The sequence below is a fragment of the Brachyhypopomus gauderio genome, chromosome 3 (assembly GCF_052324685.1).
Source record: "Brachyhypopomus gauderio isolate BG-103 chromosome 3, BGAUD_0.2, whole genome shotgun sequence".
Lineage (NCBI taxonomy): Eukaryota > Metazoa > Chordata > Actinopteri > Gymnotiformes > Hypopomidae > Brachyhypopomus > Brachyhypopomus gauderio.
Window position 1 is genome coordinate 5,052,690 of NC_135213.1, and position 22,282 is coordinate 5,074,971.

The window sequence follows — 22,282 nt, forward strand, 5'->3', positions numbered from 1 at the left end:
CAATGTACAGGTACATGCAAGTTTTGCCTACCCAACAGAAATTGTAAAGCATGTCGCTCCATGGGTTTGAACAACTTTCACTCTTTGTCACTTTTGCCATTGTTCTAGATGATTTGCACCAGCCAATTTCTATTCTCCAACATTGAGGCAAAATGGCCCGGCTCGGTGCACGATTCCAGGATATTTTGTGCCTCCTCACTGGCACAGAGGTTTGCCCAAGGTATAGTGCAGATTTGGCCTCAGTGTTTAACTCTTCTCCTTATAATCGTAGGTTCTTTTCCTGGCTTACTGCTTGGGGATAGGGGTTACCCCTGCCAACCTTTTCTCCTTACCCCATATGCAGACCCTACAACAGATGCAGAGAGGAGGTTAAATCGTGCACATTCAAAGACAAGGGCATGCATTGAGATGGCATTTGGACAGTTAAAGAGCAGATGTAACTGCTTGCGCCATCTCAGAGTGACCCCTGAGTGAGCCTGTGACATTATAGCAGCCTGTGCAGTTTTGCACAATGTGGCAATACTGCAAAAAGAAGAAATGCCAAGAGTGCAGTTGGAGCAATGGGAAGATGACATTTTAATTGCAGACCACATGGATTGTAGAGCTGTGAGGGACATGTATGCAAACACTTACTTTAGTTAAGGGAATATTTTGTTTGCCTTTGTTCATTAACACAAAACAAGACACCTTTTTTTTGGAAAGTGAAATTTATTGATTGTCTTGCAGAGCCTGAGGACAGAAGAAATTTTGATTTACTTGGCTTGCAAAAACAAGCATATTAAAGTGAGACATTTTTGCAAATACTCACATTTTTCTCCATTTTCTTTATTTCAAGCTCCAACTTCCGTATTTTTAATTTTTGTACTGCAGATCTGCTTTTTTACATTCTATATCTTGGAGCAAGTACCTTTTGTAGATCTCACTAATCATGGATTCCTTCAAGACAGAAGTATAGTCAAGATTGAGAAGTATTTATTCATGTTGAACTGCATAACTACTACTCACTTGTTCTCTTGTAGAGGTGTGAGCTCTGGACGTGGAGGCTTGAGGGTTTTCTCTCTGTTCTTCCATTTCCTTTAAACACAACACAAATCATGAGATCACACAGCACATTAACAGACAGATACATAGACACACACGCTTTACAGCTGGCCTTTCTGAACAGGCAGACACTGTGTCCTCATCCTCCTGTACCATCCTGGATGGTCCAGAAATCTCCCCCTGCAAACAACAAATTAAGACACGTAAATGTTAATGATCCTCAGGGTTCAGCTATAAGAAATAGGCTGGTTTATGGTACTCACATCATTGTCAAATACAGGAGGGTCCAAAAGAGTCAGCACACCCCCCACCACTGTAAAATTTTAGTCATCAAGTATACAATAATACTACGATGTAGCCTGTAAGAACAAAAATGTAAAATCTGAGAAATAACTGAACCTGCCTTTAACATAAGGCTGTGTATCATGAAGACAGACAGGATCAGATGATGTTCCTCCTTCAATTCCCACAATGATGGGGTGTCCGCTGTTTTGCTCTAAAGCAAGGTCTTCTGCAGGAGTGAGGGCTGCTACAGGAGGCCCACCACCAGTAGCAGCAGTAGCAGTTTTCTTTCTGGTTGCTAAAATATTTTATACAGTTAATTAATATGGTGTTTTACCTTTTCCTGCACATTGGACTAATCAACTGTACTTACCATTCTGGAGTATATTTTTATATTTCACCTTGACCTGCTGCCACGTTCTCTAAACCCCGCTCATGTTACTTCTAAATCAGGAAATTATTAACATTATTAATTTACTATAACACTTTTTAAATGCCAATGAATGAATTAAATTATATGCTCACGCATTTAATCTGTCTGCAATATTCTGCCAGGCAGCTTCTCTGGCTTTATTAATACCAGACGTGTTGCCTTTTTTTATAATAACGTCTTTATATTCCTGATAAAGACGTATGAGTAGCTCATGTTCAGCAGAAGAAAAAAAAGCTGCTCGTTCTTTCAGCTCTTTCGACATTTTCTTGCCTTTTCGAATATCGATTAGTGAGGCTGTTTAAATACTGTGTGCACGCGCATGATCGCCGATTACAAAAGCCTGGCTTGAATTAGCGGGAACAGGTTGCGTCTGGATTTCGTTAGTGTAACGGAACTAGACGGAAGTTAACTGTTTGGCTAACTCAAGCGAGGCTCACTCTAATAAGCGCCGCTTTCATAAGCTCGCTTCGTGGAATAGCCCCCAGGTGTCATGTATTGTGCATTTGTTTCTTGTTCCCATGTGAATAGATGAAAGAAATCTTAAATGTATTAAAATATACAAAAATTCTATTTCTAATTTTGCTTTAAAAATTCAGCGTGAAAAGTCAGTTCACACAAAGTTAACTGCATTGTCATTGACTGCATTTTCAAACAACCTGAATTTACAAACTTGAAAGATGTCAATGGTGGAGATAAAATCATTCCTTTCAGTATCCAAAATTTGAAAGAGGAAATCTGATGATGACCATTAATCATGAACACACCAGTTCACACATCTCTCCACTCTGTCTCTATAGGTTTATTTTTTCCCATTCAACATGGCTGTAAAGTGTTGATTTGCTACAAGGCTGGACATGAAAACATCATAGTTCTGACCTGATTAGGGTGCTTTTCTGAACAGTCCAATTCTCTTTACCATTGCCATTCTAGCTTCAAAGTCTTAAGACACTGCTTTTCTCTGTGTTTTCACTATTATTGATTTTTTATGTTTTTTGCTTGATCTGTGAGCTGTAAAAGGTAGCATGGTTGTAGTGAAGACTAAACTTGAGAGTTAGAGCTGGTCACCAGTCTACCCTCTTTCGCTGTATTCAACCCCGTTGTGTCGGCCAGAACACCACTTGAGGCCAGGATGCGTTCAACTGTTTATTCTCCAGTACAAGGCAGGAATATGAATGTGAGGTGTGTGTTCCAGGATGGCTGTGTATAGTGCAAATCTGTGCATGTGTATGTGTGTGGTTTTATGTCATGTACGCACGAACGATGCACTATATACAGTTAAATTCCCTCAATGAACATCGCACGACGATGTGCTCCCCATAAAGATCAACACTGAAACTAACTCGCCACTGCCAGAGTGGCGCAGTTGAAAACAGTTGAAAATTATTATTTATTACATAGTGGAATGCGTTTTATTACAAAATAACAAAAAATTATCAATGTAAATCAAAATTATCCTATGAAGATACGGATTTGGAATCATACTCAAAATCAAAGTGGAAAATCAAATGACGCTGATCCAACTTCATTGGAAATTACTCAAAAGAAGTTAAAATGAGGCTCAGTAGTGCGTGTGGCCTTCACGTATCTGTATGACCTCCATACAATACCTGGACATGCTCCTGATGAGGCGGCAGATATTCTCCTGAGGAATCTCCTCCCAGACCTGGATTAAAGCGTCAGTCAACTCCTGGACAGTCTGTGGTGCAACGTGGCATTGGTGGACGAAACATGACATGATGTCCCAGATGTGCTCGATTGGATTCAGGTCTGGGGAACGGGCAGGACAGTCCATAGCATCAATGCTTTCATCATGCAGGAACTGGTGACACACTTCAGCCACATGAGACCATGGCTTCAGTTGTCCACCAGATGTCGCCGTCACTGAAGCATTGAAGCTTCAAATCTTTTTCGGCCAAATTGTTAGGAAAGTCTCGATGCTCCATGAGGCTTCACTTGCCCATCACTACAAAATGCCAAAATGACCAAAACATCAGCCAGAAAGGATGAGAACCGAGAAAAGGTCTGTGGTCACCACCTGCAGAACCACTCCTTTATAGGGGGTGTCTTGCTAATTGCCTCTCATTTCTACCTGAGAAACAGCACTTAACCTGTCTGTCTGTCTGTCTGTCTGTCTGACTGACTGACTGACTGAAGGAAGGAGGGAAGGACGGAAGGAAGGAAGGAAGGACTTGGACACAACTGCAATGTACTGAACTAAGGTAATTTGAATTGTAAATGTCATGTTTTTTTTTCCTAGTGTGTGCTTTTGGTAAGTTGTAAATTGTCTTTATGGCTACTGATCTAATTTATTTAATCTTGAAAATCAAATAAAGATATTGACTCTCAATAACATCAGGTGATGTGTTTTGTACATTAGATGATAGTAATCTTAAATTTATAAAATGTCACGGTGGGGAGGCCGGGCCGCCGCCAGAGGGCGCATGTCACAGCTCGCACTACCTCACAGCACACCCCCCCCCAGCACTAAACCACTCCCTCACAACACACGCCCCCAAGCACCAAACCACTCCCTCACAACACACGCCCCCGAGCACCAAACCACTCTCTCACAACACACGCCCCCGAGCACCAAACCACTCCCTCACAACACACGCCCCCGAGCACCAAACCACTCCCTCACAACACACGCCCCCGAGCACCAAACCACTCCCTCACAACACACGCCCCCGAGCACCAAACCACTCCCTCACAACACACGCCCCCGAGCACCAAACCACTCCCTCACAACACACGCCCCCGAGCACCAAACCACTCCCTCACAACACACGCCCCCGAGCACCAAACCACTCCCTCACAACACACGCCCCCGAGCACCAAACCACTCCCTCACAACACACGCCCCCGAGCATCAAACCACTCCCTCACAACACACACCCCCGAGCACCAAACCACTCTCTCACAACACACGCCCCCGAGCACCAAACCACTCTCTCACAACACACGCCCCCGAGCACCAAACCACTCCCTCACAACACACGCCCCCGAGCACCAAACCACTCCCTCACAACACACGCCCCCGAGCACCAAACCACTCCCTCACAACACACGCCCCCGAGCATCAAACCACTCCCTCACAACACACGCCCCCGAGCACCAAACCACTCCCTCACAACACACGCCCCCGAGCATCAAACCACTCCCTCACAACACACGCCCCCGAGCACCAAACCACTCCCTCACAACACACGCCCCCAAGCACCAAACCACTCCCTCGGTCCCAGTCACCACACTACTAGCACCTGTCCCTGTTTATGTTGTGCACCTATTTATTCCCGCAGGTCGTTCGGTCCAGTGCTGCACATTGCCCCGCTGGAGCTCATCTCTGGACCTCCCTCCTTGTCTTCGCTGGTGTTTTTTTGGATGTTCCTCTACTTTTGCTGCTCTGCAGTTATTTTTGTTTAACTGTTTAACTGAAATGTTGTTTCAAGAATGGAGAATAAAGACCATTCAATGCAATCCTCGCCTTTGGCCACCTCTGTTCCCACGTCACATAAATGTGTACAAAAATTCAATTAAAGGTCAGTGTACACTACAAAAAATATGGAGTGAGGTTTACTTAAAAAAACCTAGTACAATAAAGTAAATTTAACATAGCAATTTTTAAAGTAAAATTTACTTGCATCTCCTCACAGTTTTTATTAGTAATACCAAAGTAATATTTACCACTGAAAGCAAGTAAATTTAACAAAGCATATATTCAAGTAATATTTACTCATAATTGTCAGTGTATTAACTACAAATGTTTCAGTAAATGTTACTTTGCAACACGTTATGTACATGAATTATACAATTAGATTTTACTCAGTGTACTTTAGTAGATTTTACTACACCAATGTAGCACCACATTCTCTATTGGCTTTTGTTATTTACATAATAGGACTAATTTTTGAAGTTCTTTAGTAATGCTTAACTGCCATATATTTTTATTACAGTATTATTTTCTGATATAAAACCAGCATTAAAATGTTACATGATGGTTTTAGCAAAGCATTGCACAATATTTTGTGAAGAAGCAAGAAAAATTGCTTCTTTTATTGCAGCAACACCAGCTCAAACAAGCAGTGCATCAATATCGCACAAGAGAAAAACTTTTCACTCTTATAAACACCTATATAAGGCACAACCTCACTCACCTCTAAATTCTAGCTACTAGACATGGTAACGGTGCCTTAGATCAGGGATGGGCAACTTCCATGATAAAGAGGGCCAAAATTTTTTCAGCACTATTATTGGAGGGCCACATGACCACGCACTTCAAATAATTGGATATGAAAGACACTACAAATTATTCTCAATAAGAATATATTTTAAATTAATTCAGATCTGTATGTTTATTGCACCAACATACATCTATTTTCTGCATATAAATGCATCAACATGTCTTTAATAAGCAACAAAGACAAAACATTTGCTTAATAAAAAAGTGCAAAAAGGAATTTGAACTCCTTCATATCAAAGAACTGTAACGCGTAGCGCTGCAGAGCGAGGAGGCGGACACAAACGCTGAGAAGAGCGAGATTTAATAAGGGGAATTCCATAGGCAAAGTCATTTGTACAGGCATGGGTCAAAACGGGAGAGCCGTCGAAGTGGTCAACAGGGTAGGCAGGAAGTGTCATAACAGGAGAGCCATTCACAACGGAGAAACACAACGGAGACGGAAAATACCAGAACAGCGATGACAGAGATAATCCACAAAACCCAACAAACCACAAATAACCGACAATGGGCGAAACACAGAGATACAAGTACACAGACACGCAGGGCGGGATAACCGGGCAAGGAACAACACCAACATGGGAGAGGGGCAAGAACAAAAAAGTCCTGCAATATCGTTTTTTTTTCTTTTAATTGTTAAATTATTATTGATTTTTTTGGGGGCCGCACTGAGTGAGGACGTGGGCCGTGTGCGGCCCGCGGGCCACCAGTTGCCCATCCCTGCCTTAGATGAACTCAAGTGGCATTCTGGGTAAGTGAATGCCCCGCCCCCTACTAAACAACAATAACTTTAGCAGCTAAATTACATAACTAAGACGTTAACACGGCGAAGTCTTTCCAACAACACACTTGAATCTAAAGTACATTCAAATTATTTTATCTACACTGTTAATACTTTAATGGTGACCGGTAGGGGGCCCCCCCACAACGTGACAGACCCCCCCACCAAAGCCGCACTCCCCTCCGGATGTGCGGCTTACAGCGGCAGCACACAAAACACAACAAAGGGGCGGGAGGGCGGGGACAAGACAGGGACCCGTTCCCTGCCGTCCTGAGCTGAAACACAAAACACATAAGTTCCTCGTCACAGGACACAGACAAGGCAGGGACCCGTTCCCTGCAGTCCTGGAGCTGAAAACATAAAACACAAACGCTTGGTGGGGGAGGTCTGTCACGTTGTGGGGGGGGCCCCCTACCGGTCACCCCCGGTTACAGCGGCAGCGGTCCTGTTTTTGGTCACGTGATGTTCGTCCCTCAGGTGGGCGGGACCCGTGATCCGTCTCACCTGAGGGTCGTTTGTTCGTCTATATACGTCTTGTCTTTGTACCAGTTGACTGCTGGTTATTATTTCCTTCATTTGGAACAATGCACGGGTTTTTGGTTTGCACACTTTCTATTAAACCATCCTCTTTCCCTGAGACTTGGCGTGATCGCTTCCTTTTTGAGTTGCTCACCCTGCCCGTCACATATTTACAAAGTCAAAAAATCTTTTTTTACAGTGTATGTGTTAAAGAAAACCAGATCTTATTGTAACTAATGTGTAATTACTTTTGATTTTACATAAGCAAAGTGTACATGTGTACATTAATATAGTTTGAAACACTCGGTATATAGGATCTGTCTATATGTGTCTATCAAGAGCCTTTAATAAGTTTAGTTGGTTGTCACGCCAACCACTACCCACACACACAAACACACAGAGGTGGTTCTTTAATTAGGCAAACCTAGGCATTTGCCTAGGGCCCCGACCGAATCTGTCCTCCATAGGGGCCCCCAAATCTGACCATCCCAGCTACAGTAAATACACAAAAAACAATGTTAATTTGTTACTTATAAAAAGTAAAGAAAAAACATATTTCTATTAAAAAACAACAGAAATATCAGTAGAATACCGAATTAATGTGTCACGTATGGCTTCGCCCCTCCCTTAGCTGTCACTCCGGGTTCCCTCTTGTCTGTGCTCCTTGCTTGTTCATCCCGCCCCGCTCGTTTGTCTCGTGATCCCCTTGTTAATTGCCACGCCCCTGTGTCATTGTCTTCACCTGCTTGTAGTTTAGTTTCTAGTATATAAGTCCCGTCATTCCCCAGCCTAGTCATCCATGGTTTTGTCTATCTATTGGTTGTGCCTTGTGCTTCGTGCGTTGTTTATCCTGTCTTGTGAGTACTCCCCATTTGCTGCCCAGTTGCCCTGTGTTATGTTTGTTTCAGTTATTCTACGTTTTACCCGTGTTTTGTTTTCCAAGTCTCTAGTCATGTCGCTCAGTGTTTCATGTTCGGACTCCCTTTCTGATCTGACCTCCGCCTTCTTGTTTGACCCTGATTTTGGTATTCCCTTCATTAAATCTCGCTCATCTCTGCAATTGTGTCCGTCCTTTCGCTCTGCTGCGCAAGCAGCGTTACATAATGTCTAAATACTAATTGTCCAAACACACTTACCCCCCCTCCGTTGCTTGCATTGAACTAGTCCATAGCAATGTGGGACACGACGTGACTTCAAACCAAAACAGTGGGAACTGTACGTGAATAGAGTGAAAGCTGTCACAGTGAAAATGAAGCGGAGTTATGAAAGTGGTTCTGCTAAACAAAAGAAATGGGCAGAGAGCAAAAGAATTGCAGATGCATTGCCAAAATCGACCTCCTTTTTTACACCTCCTGCTGCTACAGCATCCGCTGTAGCTCCTGAACCCACGACATGCTCAGGCTGTAGAAAGGTCAAAAAGGTCAGACTGTAGAATGTATACAAGGCCTCTCAGCTATACACAGCTGATGTCAGATGATTCAACTTCAAATGAGAGAGAATGAGACTGTTGAAAAGAAAGTTAAAAAAGTTCAAAGTTTAAAAAGTTCAAAAACAATAGAAACTTGGCAAAGACAAGAACAAAAAGAACAGACTAGTAAGACAGGCAGAAGGAGAGAATGAGACCTTATAATGGGGAAGGAAATACAGGGTCACAGATGAGAATAACAGGGATACAGACTGTGCTGTTTGTGTTTTGCGTGTTTGAGTGACCTTTGAAGAGAAAAGAAAAAGAAGAAAGAAGGGAGAAGCCTGTTTCGTGCGGTTTTGTGTGCGATGAGCGGAATCTTGTAATACACACGGAAGTAAAAAGATGTTGCGTAGCAACCTAATGCAGTGAGAAACGTTCTACCTTTACATAAAGTTGTATTATTGCTGTCTGGTTCATTGTTATCTTAACCCTTCAGAAAGCAAAGACTGTAAGTGTAATGTGATTCTGAGACGTTCATGACTTGAATGTAATGTAATGTACGAACGCGTTAAAACTTTGATGTTATTTGATCAGTTACGCTCGCACTAATAGTAACAAATAGAATGTGTTCAAGCCTTTCTTTTATTTATTTCATTTTCTCTCTTGCATTTGTAGTTTCACCCAAATTTGAGTCATTAAAGGAACGAGCAAGTTTATCATCCTGGCTTTTAAAAGGAGTTTGGCTGGCTGTTTTTAATCTACGTTAACGTTTTGATAGCATAACACGTAGAGAGAGCAGTACAGTGAAAAGTCTTACCGTCAGAAGGACTCACGCAACAGATATGGAGAACGATTCAAAAGAAAATGCACCATCCGTAACCGGATCTAGGCACACATCTGCTTCCAAGTGCTCCATAGCTAGTGCGGCTGCTAGAGCCAGAGCTGTAGCTGAAGCCGCGCGCGCCAGAGCCGCATTTGCACAGCAGGAGTTAGAAATTAAGAAGCAGAAAGCTAGATTGGATCTGGAAAGAGCTTCATTGGAAGCAAGCTTACAAGCCCTCGAACTTGAAAAGGCAGCGGCGGCCGCCTCTGCGGAAGCCGAAGTTTTAGAAGCAGCAGCAGAAATAGACTGCGAGGATATGCGTAGTCAGAGGAGTGGTGTCACACCTCTGGAGGTACGGCAGCGGACGGAGACGTACGTGGAACAACAGGCAGAGGCCAGCTTCGCTCCCGATGCCCCCGTTCAGACACATCTTTTCCCCAAATTAAAGAGTCACCAGTGTCAAATAAAGCCTCAGCGGTAAGCCACACATCCATCCACGATACCCGACCAGTTTGTCCAGACACACGACAGAGTGAGTGCCTACCTACCTCAGAGAACCGGCTACATTCACCTCGGCTTCCAATTTCACACTCTCACCGTCCACTTAGGAGCCTTCAGCAGCAAGATTGCTCTCCACCTAAGTACACAAGCTACCTGAACCACTCACCTAGGAATAACACACAGAGCCTTCCTGTCCGACAGAGCCCGGCCTCTGATATGTTGGATTTTGCTAAATATCTGGCTCGCAGGGAGTTAGTAACCACTGGGCTATATCAGTTTGATGATCGGCCTGAAAGTTTTAGGGCATAGCAATCCTCCTTCTCTAACGCAACACAGGGCCTAGAGTTGACAGCCAGTGAAGAGCTAGACCTGCTTATTAAATGGCTTGGTAAAGAGTCCTCAGACCATGTTAAAAGAGTCCGAGCAGCCTATGTCACTGATCCCCAAACTGCATTGAACTCATCTTGGGCTAGACTTGAAGAGTGCTACGCCACCCCTGAAGTGATAGAGAGCGCACTATTCAAGCGGCTAGATAGTTTCCCCCGGCTCAGTTCAAAGGAAAACATTAAACTGAGAGAATTAAGTGACCTACTCATGGAGCTACTCCTAGCAAAAACAGACGGTTACTTACCCGGCCTCAGCTACCTTGATACTCCACGAGGCATCAATCCACGAGTTAGAACCTCTTCTAACTATAGTTAACTCATCCATTACAATAGGTCATATGCCCAAATCATGTAAATTAGCAATTATCAAACCTCTGATCAAGAAACCAAATCTTGATCCGACTGTGCTATCTAATTATAGACCCATTTCAAACACATCATTTATATCTAAGATCATAGAAAAAGCTGTTGCCCAGCAATTATGCCTATATCTGCATAGGAATAACACATTTGAAAAGTTCCAATCTGGTTTTAGGCCCCATCACAGTACTGAAACAGCATTAGTCAAAGTATCAAATGATCTCCTCCTTGCATCAGATCAAGGCTATGTATCACTGTTAGTGCTTCTTGATCTTAGTGCAGCTTTCGACACAATTGATCATAGGATCTTGCTAGAAAGGTTAGAACGCTGGGTTGGAGTCTCAGGCACAGCCCTTTCATGGTTTCAGTCTTACTTAACAAATCGCTATCAGTTTGTAGAGCTCAATAATATTTCATCCAAACGTACAATTGTTAAATCTTAGGACCACTATTATTTACATTATATATGCTACCATTGGGCACAGTTATAAACAAACATGGTGTCAATTTTCACTGCTATGCGGATGACACTCAACTTTACATATCAGCCAAACCCGATGACAAACTCAGTTTAGGAAAAATTGAGGCCAGTGTAAGAGATATTAAATGCTGGATGTCTCTAAACTTCCTACAATTAAATGAGGACAAAACAGAAGTTCTCCTTGTGGGCCCCAAGGCCGCAAGACAGAAAATTCCAAATTTAATGCTTAATCTTGCAGACTATCCCATTACACCTGGCACAGTAGCCAAAAACCTAGGCGTCATACTCGACTCCGACCTATCATTTGATAAATATATAGATAATACTACTAGGATAGCTTTTCTACATCTCCGCAACATTGCCAAATTAAGAAATGCATTATCACAGGATGATGCAGAAAAATTGGTGCACGCCTTTGTTAGCTCTAGACTAGACTACTGCAATTCACTACTGTCAGGATGTTCAAATAGGAATCTAAATAAACTTCAAGTAGTTCAAAATGCCGCAGCTAGAGTTCTGACCAGAACTAGAAAATTTCAGCATATTAGACCAGTCCTATCAGCCCTGCATTGGCTCCCAGTTAAATTTCGTATTGATTTTAAAATTCTATTATTAGCATATAAAGCACTACACGGGCTTGCTCCTGAATACCTCCAGGAACTTATTTCCTACTATGAACCCCCACGTCAACTAAGATCACAGGGTGCTGGTCTGTTATTAGTTCCACAAATTAACAAGGTAACAGCAGGGGGAAGAGCCTTTTCTTATAAGGCCCCCCAGCTTTGGAATAATCTTCCTAAATGTGTCCGGGACTCTGACACAGTCACAATCTTTAAATCTAGGTTGAAAACCCACTTATTTAGTCTAGCGTTTGATAATTAATATCCCCCTTAGATAAAGGTACAGATCCAGGGGTTCATAAGGGTTTTATGGTAGACTGGGGTGCTGGTGCTGTCATCCTGTCACTGCTCGTGGTCACTCAAGTTTGTTGACAGTGCAGTGGACGGATGCCATTGTCTCAGAATGCCCCCAAGCCTATGTTACCTTCTGGTTCTGCCTTTTTTTTTTAGCTAGGCTGTAATAATTTAACTTAGTGCCGGAGTTGCTGCCACACTCCAGAAATGTTTATAATTTTACCTGTCCTGTATATGTCCTCATAGAGAGCTAATTTTCCCTGTTTCATTTCTCCACATGGCTGCCCGCCTGCTTGAGGAATAATGAGATGAGGAGAGACAAGCGATCCATCCTGGCCGGCCACCTCCTGCCTAACCGGATGCCTACACCATGATGGACATTATTACATCTTTTTCGGTCTAAATGGACATTATTGCATCTTTTACATTCTGTCTACATTCTGTCTATATTGTTGTTGTTGTCATGGTGACCGGTGTCGGCCAGAGGAGGATGGGCTCCCCCCCCTGAGTCTTGGTTCCTCTCAAGGTTTCTTCCTCATGCAAAAAACTAGGGAGTTTTTCCTTGCCACTGTCGCCTTTGGCTTGCTCACTGGGGGCTAGGACTCGGCACTTGTAAAGCTGCTTTGTGACAACAACTGTTGTAAAAAGCGCTATATAAATAAAATTTGATTGATTGATTGATTGATCAATCCCATTGTTGAGAAACTGCCGCAGGGCCTACAGGACAAATGGCTTTCTGCCGGATCCAGGTATAAAGAAAATTACAAGGTCTGCTTCCCTCCATTTTCCTTCTTTGCTGACTTCATCCGAGGCGAAGCAAGGGCCAGGAACGACCCCAGCTTCTTCCTGACCAACAGCAACCATGGCCATCACCGCAATGAGAAAGCTGCGTGGAGACCCGAGGGTGCGAGGGCAGCCATATCTGTCCACAAAACCGATGTGGCAGTAAAAGCCGGCGAACATGGAAAAGATAGAGGGGTGCATGATCCAAATAGGTTCTGCCCACTTCATAACAAGCCACACCCACTAGAAAAATGTAGAGGCTTTAAAATGAAGCCGCTCAAAGAACGTAAAAGACTATTGAAAGAACACAGATGTTTTAGGTGTTGCTCTGCTGTTCATGTGGCAAGAGAATGTACAGTAAACCTGAAATGCAACGAGTGTGAGAGTGAGGAACACTGCACGGCCATGCATCCAGATAGTAATTTGCCAACAACGTCTCCTATGTTGGAACCACACATGGAACAGCAACACAGCTCTCCCTCGGAGGTAACGTCCAGGTGTACAGAGGTCTGTGGAGATGGTCTCCCAGCACGATCCTGTGCGAAGATATGCTTGGTGCGCGTTTATCCACGAGGCGAAAGAGAATGTGCAGTGAAGATGTACGCCATCATTGATGACCAGAGCAACCGCTCATTGGCAAGGTCCGAGTTTTTCCAGATCTTCGACATCCGTGGTGACCCCGCTCCTTACCTGATGAGGACCTGTGCTGGCACCATTGAAATGGCAGGGAGAAAAGCAGTCGGTTTCCAGGTAGAAGCAGTCAATGACCCACTGTGTCTGGACCTGCCCCCACTTATTGAGTGCAATGAGATCATGAGCAACAGGTCAGAAATTCCTTCACCAGAGGTCGCTCTTTCCCACGCTCACTTGAGACCAGTAACACCTCACATCCCAAAGCTTGACCCTGAAGCACGGATTCTCGTTTTATTGGGGAGAGACCTTATCCGGGTACATAAAGTGAGACAACAGATTAATGGCCCTAACAATGCACCCTTTGCACAACGCCTGGATTTGGGGTGGGTCATAGTTGGTGAAGTTTGCATTAACAGTGTCCACAACCCCACTGTTGCTGTTTTCAAGACGAACATCCTGCCAAATGGACGTCCATCTTACCTGACACCATGTCAAAATCCCATTCACCTCTGAGATAAGGCAAGCGGGGAGCGAAGGCATGACCTCTCCAATCGGTTTCCCATCGGGGTGCATCCCGAAGACAAACTGGGATTCAATGTGTTCAGGAGAACGACAAACGACAATAAACCTGCCTTGTCCTTTGAAGATGAGACATTTATGAAAATAATGCATACAGAGTTCAGAAAAGACAAACTAAACAATTGGATTGCACCCCTACCATTCAGATTGCCCAGGCCACGCCTCCCAAATAACCGTGCTCAAGCCCTCTCTCGCCTTCACTCCTTGCGGCGCTCTCTGAACAGAAATCCTGAAATGAAAAAACAGTTCATCAGCTTCATGGAGAAACTCTTTGAAAACAGACATGCGGAAGAAGCTGCCCCCCTACATGAGAACGCGGAGAGCTGGTACTTACCCATTTTCGGAGTGTACCATCCTCAGAAGCCGAGCAAGATTAGAGTGGTGTTTGACTCGAGCGCTAGAGTACTGCTCAGATTCAGGAAAGGGCCCATCGCGCTGACGGCGGACATCCAACAAATGTTTTATTGCTTCTTGGTAAGAGAAGACCACAGGGACTACTTAAGATTCCTCTGGCACAAAGATAATGACCTGACAAAGGAGGTAGCAGAGTACAGAATGCGTGTGCATGTGTTTGGAAATAGTCCATCACCTGCGGTGGCTATATATGGACTACGGAGAGCAGCTCAGGAGGGTGAAAAGAGGTATGGATCTGACTCGCGTCACTTCGTGGAGAGACACTTTTACGTAGATGACGGGCTCATCTCGCTGCCCTCTGATTCGGATGCCATCGATCTTCTTAAGTGCGCTCGAGCGTCGCTCGCGCAGTCAAACCTGAAACTGCATAAGATTGCCTCAAACAGCGTTGCAGTAATGCAAGCCTTCCCAGCCGAGGACTTGGCTGCAGGTCTGAAAGACTTAGGCTTAGATGAAGAAGCACTACCAGTACAAAGAAGCCTGGGTTTGTGCTGGGACATTGACTCCGACACGTTCACGTTCAAAGTTGATGCCAGTGACAAACCGTTTACCTGTCGTGGAGTCCTGTCTACGGTTAACAGCCTTTTTGACCCACTGGGTTTTGCTGCTCCAGTGATCATCCGGGGACGTGCACTGCTGCGAGAACTCTGCACGGAGGCCCAAGAATGGGATGCTGAGCTCCCAGCCAACAAGCTGAACAAGTGGAAAATGTGGAAAAGGTCGCTTCAAGATGTGAGCAGTCTCCATATACCACGTGCGTACACCCAACAGTCCCTCACTGATGCCTCATATACCGAACTGTGTCTCTTTTCAGACGCTTCTAGCTGGGCTATTGGTGCGGTGGCCTACCTGAGAGTCATAACAACAGACGGACAATGTAGAGTGGGTTTTGTGCTTGGAAAAGCGAAGCTAGCTCCTCAACCAGAACCAACTACCCCTCGCCTCGAGCTGTGTGGCGCTGTGCTGGCAGTGGAGGTAGCCGAACTGATCTTGGAGGAGCTTGACCATAAGCCAGATGGTGTGAAGTTTTTCTGCGACAGCAAAGTAGTTCTAGGGTATATATACAATGAGTCTAAGCGATTCTTTGTGTATGTGCACAATCGTGTTCACCGCATACGACAAACAACCTCTCCTTAACAGTGGCACTACATACCAACAGATCAAAACCCAGCTGATCTGGCCACTAGATCAGTGCCTGCATCACAACTCGCCACCCCCATGTGGTTTACAGGACCAGAGTTTCTTTACAAACCGCATCAGCCCGACAAGCACGAGTCATTTCAGCTAGTGGATCCTGAAAACGACACGGACGTGAAGCCTCAGCTGACTACACTCGCAACCCACCTCAGAGAAGGTAACTTCACTTCAGAGCGATTCCAGCGCTTCTCCAATTGGGAGTCTCTATTGAGAGCTGTTTCCTTCTTAATACACCAAGCCACGTCATTCAAGTCAGACAGTGAGGGGACATGCAAAGGATGGCATCTGTGTAAAAAACCGCGTACTCCAGAAGAGCTGGGTGCTGCCAGACGAGCCATACTTAGGTCTGTTCAGAGGGATGCTTATCCAGAAGAGTGCGCAGCGTTACAAGAATGCAGAGCAATTCCAAAGGCAAGCGTTATCCTGAACCTTGATCCCGTCATGCACGACAATCTTTTGCGGGTTGGTGGACGTCTAAGATATGCGTCTGTTGAGCTTGAGGTGAGAAACCCGATCATTCTCCCAAAATGCCACGTTACGAAATTGATGGTGAACTATTACCACGCGAAAGTGCAGCATCAAGGGCGCCATTTCACAGAAGGAGCTGTGAGGGCTGCCGGCCTGTGGGTTGTTGCAGGCAAGAAGCTGATAAGCTCAGTCATCTACCACTGTGTCACCTGCCGCAAACTGAGAGGGAAATTTGAGGTCCAGAAGATGGCTGACCTCCCCCCGGAACGTCTGAGCTCATCTCCACCATTCACGTTCGTAGGTTTAGATGTGTTTGGCCCCTGTAACGTGGTCACTCGACGCACCAGAGGAAGTGTAGCCCATAATAAGCGGTGGGCTATTCTCTTCACTTGCATGAGCACCAGAGCAGTGCATATAGAGCTCGTTGAAAGCATGGACTCACCCAGCTGCATTAATGCCTTGAGAAGGTTTTTCGCTCTGAGGGGGCCAGCAAAGCAGCTGAGATCAGATCGAGGTACAAACTTTGTAGGGGCTAGTGTCGAACTGGGCATGAGACCAGATGACCTAAAGCAAGTCAGCATTTTAAAGTACCTTCATCACAATGGCTGTACGTGGGAGTTCAACCCACCGCATGCCTCTCACATGGGGGGTGTGTGGGAGCGCATGATTGGCGTAGCCCGCAGGATACTTGACTCCATGCTCTTACAAAGAAAGCAAAGAGACCTGACTCACGAAGTGCTGTGTACCTTGATGGCAGAGGTGTGTGCCATAATCAACGCAAGGCCACTAGTTCCAATCTCTACCGATCCTTCATTACCAGTGCTGCTGACTCCTGCCATGCTGATAACTCAAAAGCCTGGGGTGTCTGCTCCAGCCGGCACCTTCACTGGAAAGGATCTGTTCAAGTGTCAGTGGAAGCAAGTCCAAGCTCTAGGGAATGAGTTCTGGACGCGATGGAGAGAAGAATATCTCCACACTCTGCAGCCAAAGCGCAAATGGCATGTCGCAACGCCGGATCTTCAGGTGGGAGACGTTGTGTTGCTTAAAGAGGCTCAGTCTCCCCGCAACGTGTGGCCTATGGGTCTGATCACTGCCACTTTCCCAAGTAGGGATGATAAGGTCAGGAAGATTGAAATAAAGACTGCCTCGCAAGGAAAAGTAAAGACCTTCTTTAGACCTATTACGGACGTTGTCCTACTCTTGCCCAAAGAGGGCCGGAAGTTAATTGTGGATTAATCCTTAGGTGACATTAAATGTCAGACAGGGAGTGTGCTGTTTGTGTTTTGCGTGTTTGAGTGACCTTTGAAGAGAAAAGAAAAAGAAGAAAGAAGGGAGAAGCCTGTTTCGTGCGGTTTTGTGTGTGATGAGCGGAATCTTGTAATACACACGGAAGTAAAAAGATGTTGCGTAGCAACCTAATGCAGTGAGAAACGTTCTACCTTTACATAAAGTTGTATTATTGCTGTCTGGTTCATTGTTATCTTAACCCTTCAGAAAGCAAAGACTGTAAGTGTAATGTGATTCTGAGACGTTCATGACTTGAATGTAATGTAATGTACGAACGCGTAAAAACTTTGATGTTATTTGATCAGTTACGCTCGCACTAATAGTAACAAATAGAATGTGTTCAAGCTTTTCTTTTATTTATTTCATTTTCTCTCTTGCATTTGTAGTTTCACCCGAATTTGAGTCATTAAAGGAACGAGCAAGTTCATCATCCTGGCTCTTAAAAGGAGTTTGGCTGGCTGTTTTTAATCTACGTTAACGTTTTGATAGCATAACACGTAGAGAGAGCAGTACACAGACAGTGAAAAGGAAGAGAGGGACAAAGAGAAGGTAATCGTAAAAAAAACATTGACTTGGATATTTATTTATAATGCTCCATGATTCACCTGGTGTTGATTTTTTTCGTAGTGAGAAGACAACAAGACAAATGATGAAACAGTGTATTGAGGCTTTTGAGAAGACGACAACAGTAGGACTTTGTGTTTACATATGCTTTCTGTCTCACTCACACACACACACATATACATATTCAGCTCTGCCACTCAATCACTCACTCACTCACTCACTCACTCACTCACTCACACACTGCGATGCCTGTCTCTCACTCACACACAGTGTTATTCCTGTCCACACACAAAATCTTTTTATCAGTCCTGTTTAAATGTAAATGGTGGATTTCATAGACTTGTATCCATTTTGTATTCTAGTTCTGTTAAGCTTAACATCATTTTGTATCCCTGGCAGTGGATAAATTATTTGATTTCACATGTACTTGTTTCATTAAAACATGACTCTGAATAATAAACATATCATTTTTGCAAATGCAGGAGCAATCTGAAACTGATTTTACTGTGGAGAGTTGAGACCATTGTTAGTGGCAGTGCACTATTGGTTTATTGCCATTCTTTAATCTCAGTTTAAAGCAAGGGTATTGGGATGGTTATTTGGTTTATGTGTGTGTTTCAAGAATGAGGGCCCCTTGTTTATATTTTGCCTAGGGCCCCAAAATGGCTAGATCCGCCCCTGCAAACACACACACAACCACACAAGTCAATAAAATATGCTGTGGCGCATAGTTCAATGCATTGTCTTTGACTGCACTGTCAAACAACCTGAATTCAAAAAGGTTTAAATATGTCAATGGATGAGACATTCCTTGCAGTATCCAACAGTTGAAACAGGAAATCTGATGACCTTTAATCACAAACACACCAGTTCACACACCTCTCCGCTCTGTCTCTATAGGTTTATTTTTGCCATTCAAAATAACTAGTGTTGATGTGCTACAGGGCTGGAAAATGAAAACACCATAGTTTCAGTTCCTGACCTGTTTAGGGCACTTTTCTGAACCGCCTAATTCTCTTTACCTTGAGCCATTCTAGCTTCAAAGTTTTGAGACACTGCTTTTCTCTGTGTTTTTAAAATAGTTGATTTTTACATATATTATTCAGTCCCACCAGGATTTCGCGGGCTTTTTTTGTGATTGTTGGGGGTTAAAAAGGGTTGCCAACTTTTCAAGATCGATTGGAGTGAGATTTGAACCTGGAGGGTGTGGGGGGGGGGGGGGGGGGGGGGGGGGGGGTTGGGGGTTAGCGAACGTAAGTTGTTACCGGGCGGCCTGTAAAATGTACACAAATTAAGTATTATATCGAGATTGATCGCCAGTGGTTGGCGCCAGAGCGAATTAGTAACTCATAGATATGGATCAGAGATAAATAAACTAGATTTTTTTTTCGGCGTGAGAATTCGGATGTGTGGCGCGTGAGCGTGTGAAGACCAGAGACCGTATATATAAGTGGACTGGACAACACGAGTGAAAAGTGAAGCCTCCGTGAGTCAGCTGCCCTCTAGTAGCTGGCTGCAGTTTAACCTGCCCATTCCCATGTAAGTGAACGGGCCGGACGAGAAAGTTTGAATTTTTATTACACGTAAAATAAGTTTTCTGAGCGATTATATTTTGTCAATTCTATAAGACCCCATTGCGTTAGTATCTCTCCCAGTGTTTTTCTCTACGATAAACAGATTTTATAGAAGTTATTAAGTTATTTAAAGGGGTGTGGCGATAAGGTGATTGACAGTTAATAACTGCGTTGGTTGACATCTAATACCAGACGCTCAAACATGAACGCGCTCAACATCAAAACTCTCGACAGCAGTATTAAAACCTTTTACCTTTGTTTATTTTGTAAAACGTCAAAAGTGTCTATACTGGTGGGCGTATCCTAACAAATGTCGGGGCGGAGATATGGTCTCTGGCGGAGATACTGTCCTGCGTATCGGTTCTAATGCGCATGTTCTGGCTCGAAATTTCATCTACTGCGCAAGCGCATCCAAGATGGCGGTGTCCGTGCGGCCATCTTGGTGGCTTCAAAAGTTCACAATGGGAATCAACGGCGACGTACCATCCATTATATATACAGTCACTGGTGAAGATGGTCAAATGCGTGTGTCTCACGCTCAATGCGTGAGAGTTGGCAACCCTGATTTATTTATTTATGGGTATTATGCTTCTTATAAAACCCCTGGTTTTAACACTTTTATTTCTCTTACTCTAAGTCAGGGATGTCAAAGTCAAATACACCGAGGGCCAAAAAACCAAATTTGCTACAAGCCGAGGGCCGGACTGGTTCAATGTTTATTAAAACATATTGAAATGATTGCACATAGCCTATTGAACCAAGACCTAACACAGTGTATATTATTTAATGCTTAAATGAATAAAGCAATATTTTCTTATGGATCTGTCAGTAATTTCAAGTGAAAACATTTTTCAACAAGCAATCAGATAAAAACAAACTTCCTTCAAAGAAAACATGACTTTGTTCATGGTTGTTTATTTTCAAAACTCCCAATCTTAACGTCGTCACGTTCTCTCATGTTTCGTCCTGAAACACACTGAAACACAAAGCAGCATTAAAATTTGTCAGGTAAGTGTTCATTCCCCTGTTGTGGAGGGGTGTTTTCTTTTATACTACCATATAGTTTCGGATGGGCGGAGTCGAGCGCTATGGTCACTCAACCAGGCTTTAGCGCCCTTCGTTGAAATGTTCCAAAAGCACCGCTTGCAAACTGGCTTGTTCATGTCCTTCGGTTTTCCATCTGTATCTGCTTCGATTCCAACAGCACTGCGTTTGTTTTAGCTGCCATTTTAGCATTACGTCCTGTCCTGTGCATTACAGCAGCTTGGGTGGGTCAAACGAAAGCGCATTTTATGTAAAAAGAATCGATACTTAAGAGAAACGAGTATTGTACCGTTTCAGAATGTTCAGTATCGATACGTATCGATATATCGATTTTTTTGACAACACTAGGCAGGAATGATCGCTCTCAAGATTTTGTATGCCCCACCCCCTGAAACACAGGTGTTGGGACAGAGAATGCACAATGATCCCTCTCATTTTCTTGAAATGATCCCTCGAAGTGCAACAGCTCGGTGGCAGAAATGGACTTTCTGACTTTCTGTTGGAAATACATGTATGAACCCATCGTTGTGAAACAATAAAACACTGAAAAAAAAAAAAAAAAAAACTGTTTATCCCCGCTTTCATGTAGTGTACCGGGATACTGCTTTTCCCGATCTTTTTGCCGTTATTTTTGTCGCACATGCTGCTTTCAGTCTGCTCCTCTTGAACGTATATACGGAAGTAAGGCGGGAGTTTGTCGACGTCACATCAAGACGACATCAGTGATTGGTCAAATTTGCGGGAAAGTTGCGGTGATTGGCTGAAGTTGCAACACCGCCCTGAATTTGCGGGGTTTGCTTGAATTTGCGTTGAAGTTGCAAATCGCAACATCGCAAATTTCTGGAGGGTGTGATTATTTGAGCTGTGAGCTGTAATAGGTATCGTGTTTTTGTTATATAAAAGAATGATATTACGGTTTGTTCTTTGTGTTCATTATGTCTTTGCACATTGGTTGTTTATCTATGCCAGACTCTAAGGTATTTGACCCAAGCCTGCCTTTTGCGTCCACCTTCTTCTCGCTCCATGCTTCAGGCGTCACAGAAAGATCAGGCTCACAAGGACGCAGTGAGAGAGTGAGAATCTGGTGAGCTGATTCACTGTAATCAGGCTCTGGCTGCCATCGTGCAGTTAGAATCTTTTGTGGCACAGTGTTGGCCAGCCAGTGAAAGGAAAGGTTTTGACTGGCTGTGGTGACGAGAACCCTGGTAAGTGCCAAGAGTCCACCCATCTTTATCAACACTACAGGGGGATGTGACCTGTAGTGCAAGACATGGTTAGATGAAAGGCATGCAGATAATCCTGGGTTAGGAACACCTGAAAGTCCCCACTGCAGCAGTGCACCTGAAAGGGGTCTCCACCTGTTGTTGTGACCCGGAAGGGGTATTTGCCTGTTCCCATGACCGGCCCGGGGTCGGATCCCCTTGCTGCTTGGCATAGGGTAGGGTTTGTGAAGGCAGCTCCCGACCTTTGGAGCTGGCCACTCATCATGGAAACTCATAGAAGGGACTTTGTGTTTGAAGACAGCTCCAGATGTTCTGGACCTGCTGACATGCCTGACATCAGCTCTGAGCCC

At 44.2% G+C, this 22,282-nt stretch overlaps 1 long non-coding RNA gene across 1 annotated transcript; it reads right to left on the minus strand.

Moving 5' to 3' along the window:
* Positions 1-272: 272 nt before the first annotated feature.
* Positions 273-1,213, minus strand: LOC143509698 (uncharacterized). The gene is made up of 4 exons (XR_013129738.1): positions 1,006-1,213; positions 809-936; positions 634-729; positions 273-346 (listed from the first exon to the last, which is right to left on the minus strand). It is a non-coding gene; the product is annotated as an uncharacterized LOC143509698 (long non-coding RNA).
* Positions 1,214-22,282: the final 21,069 nt, after the last annotated feature.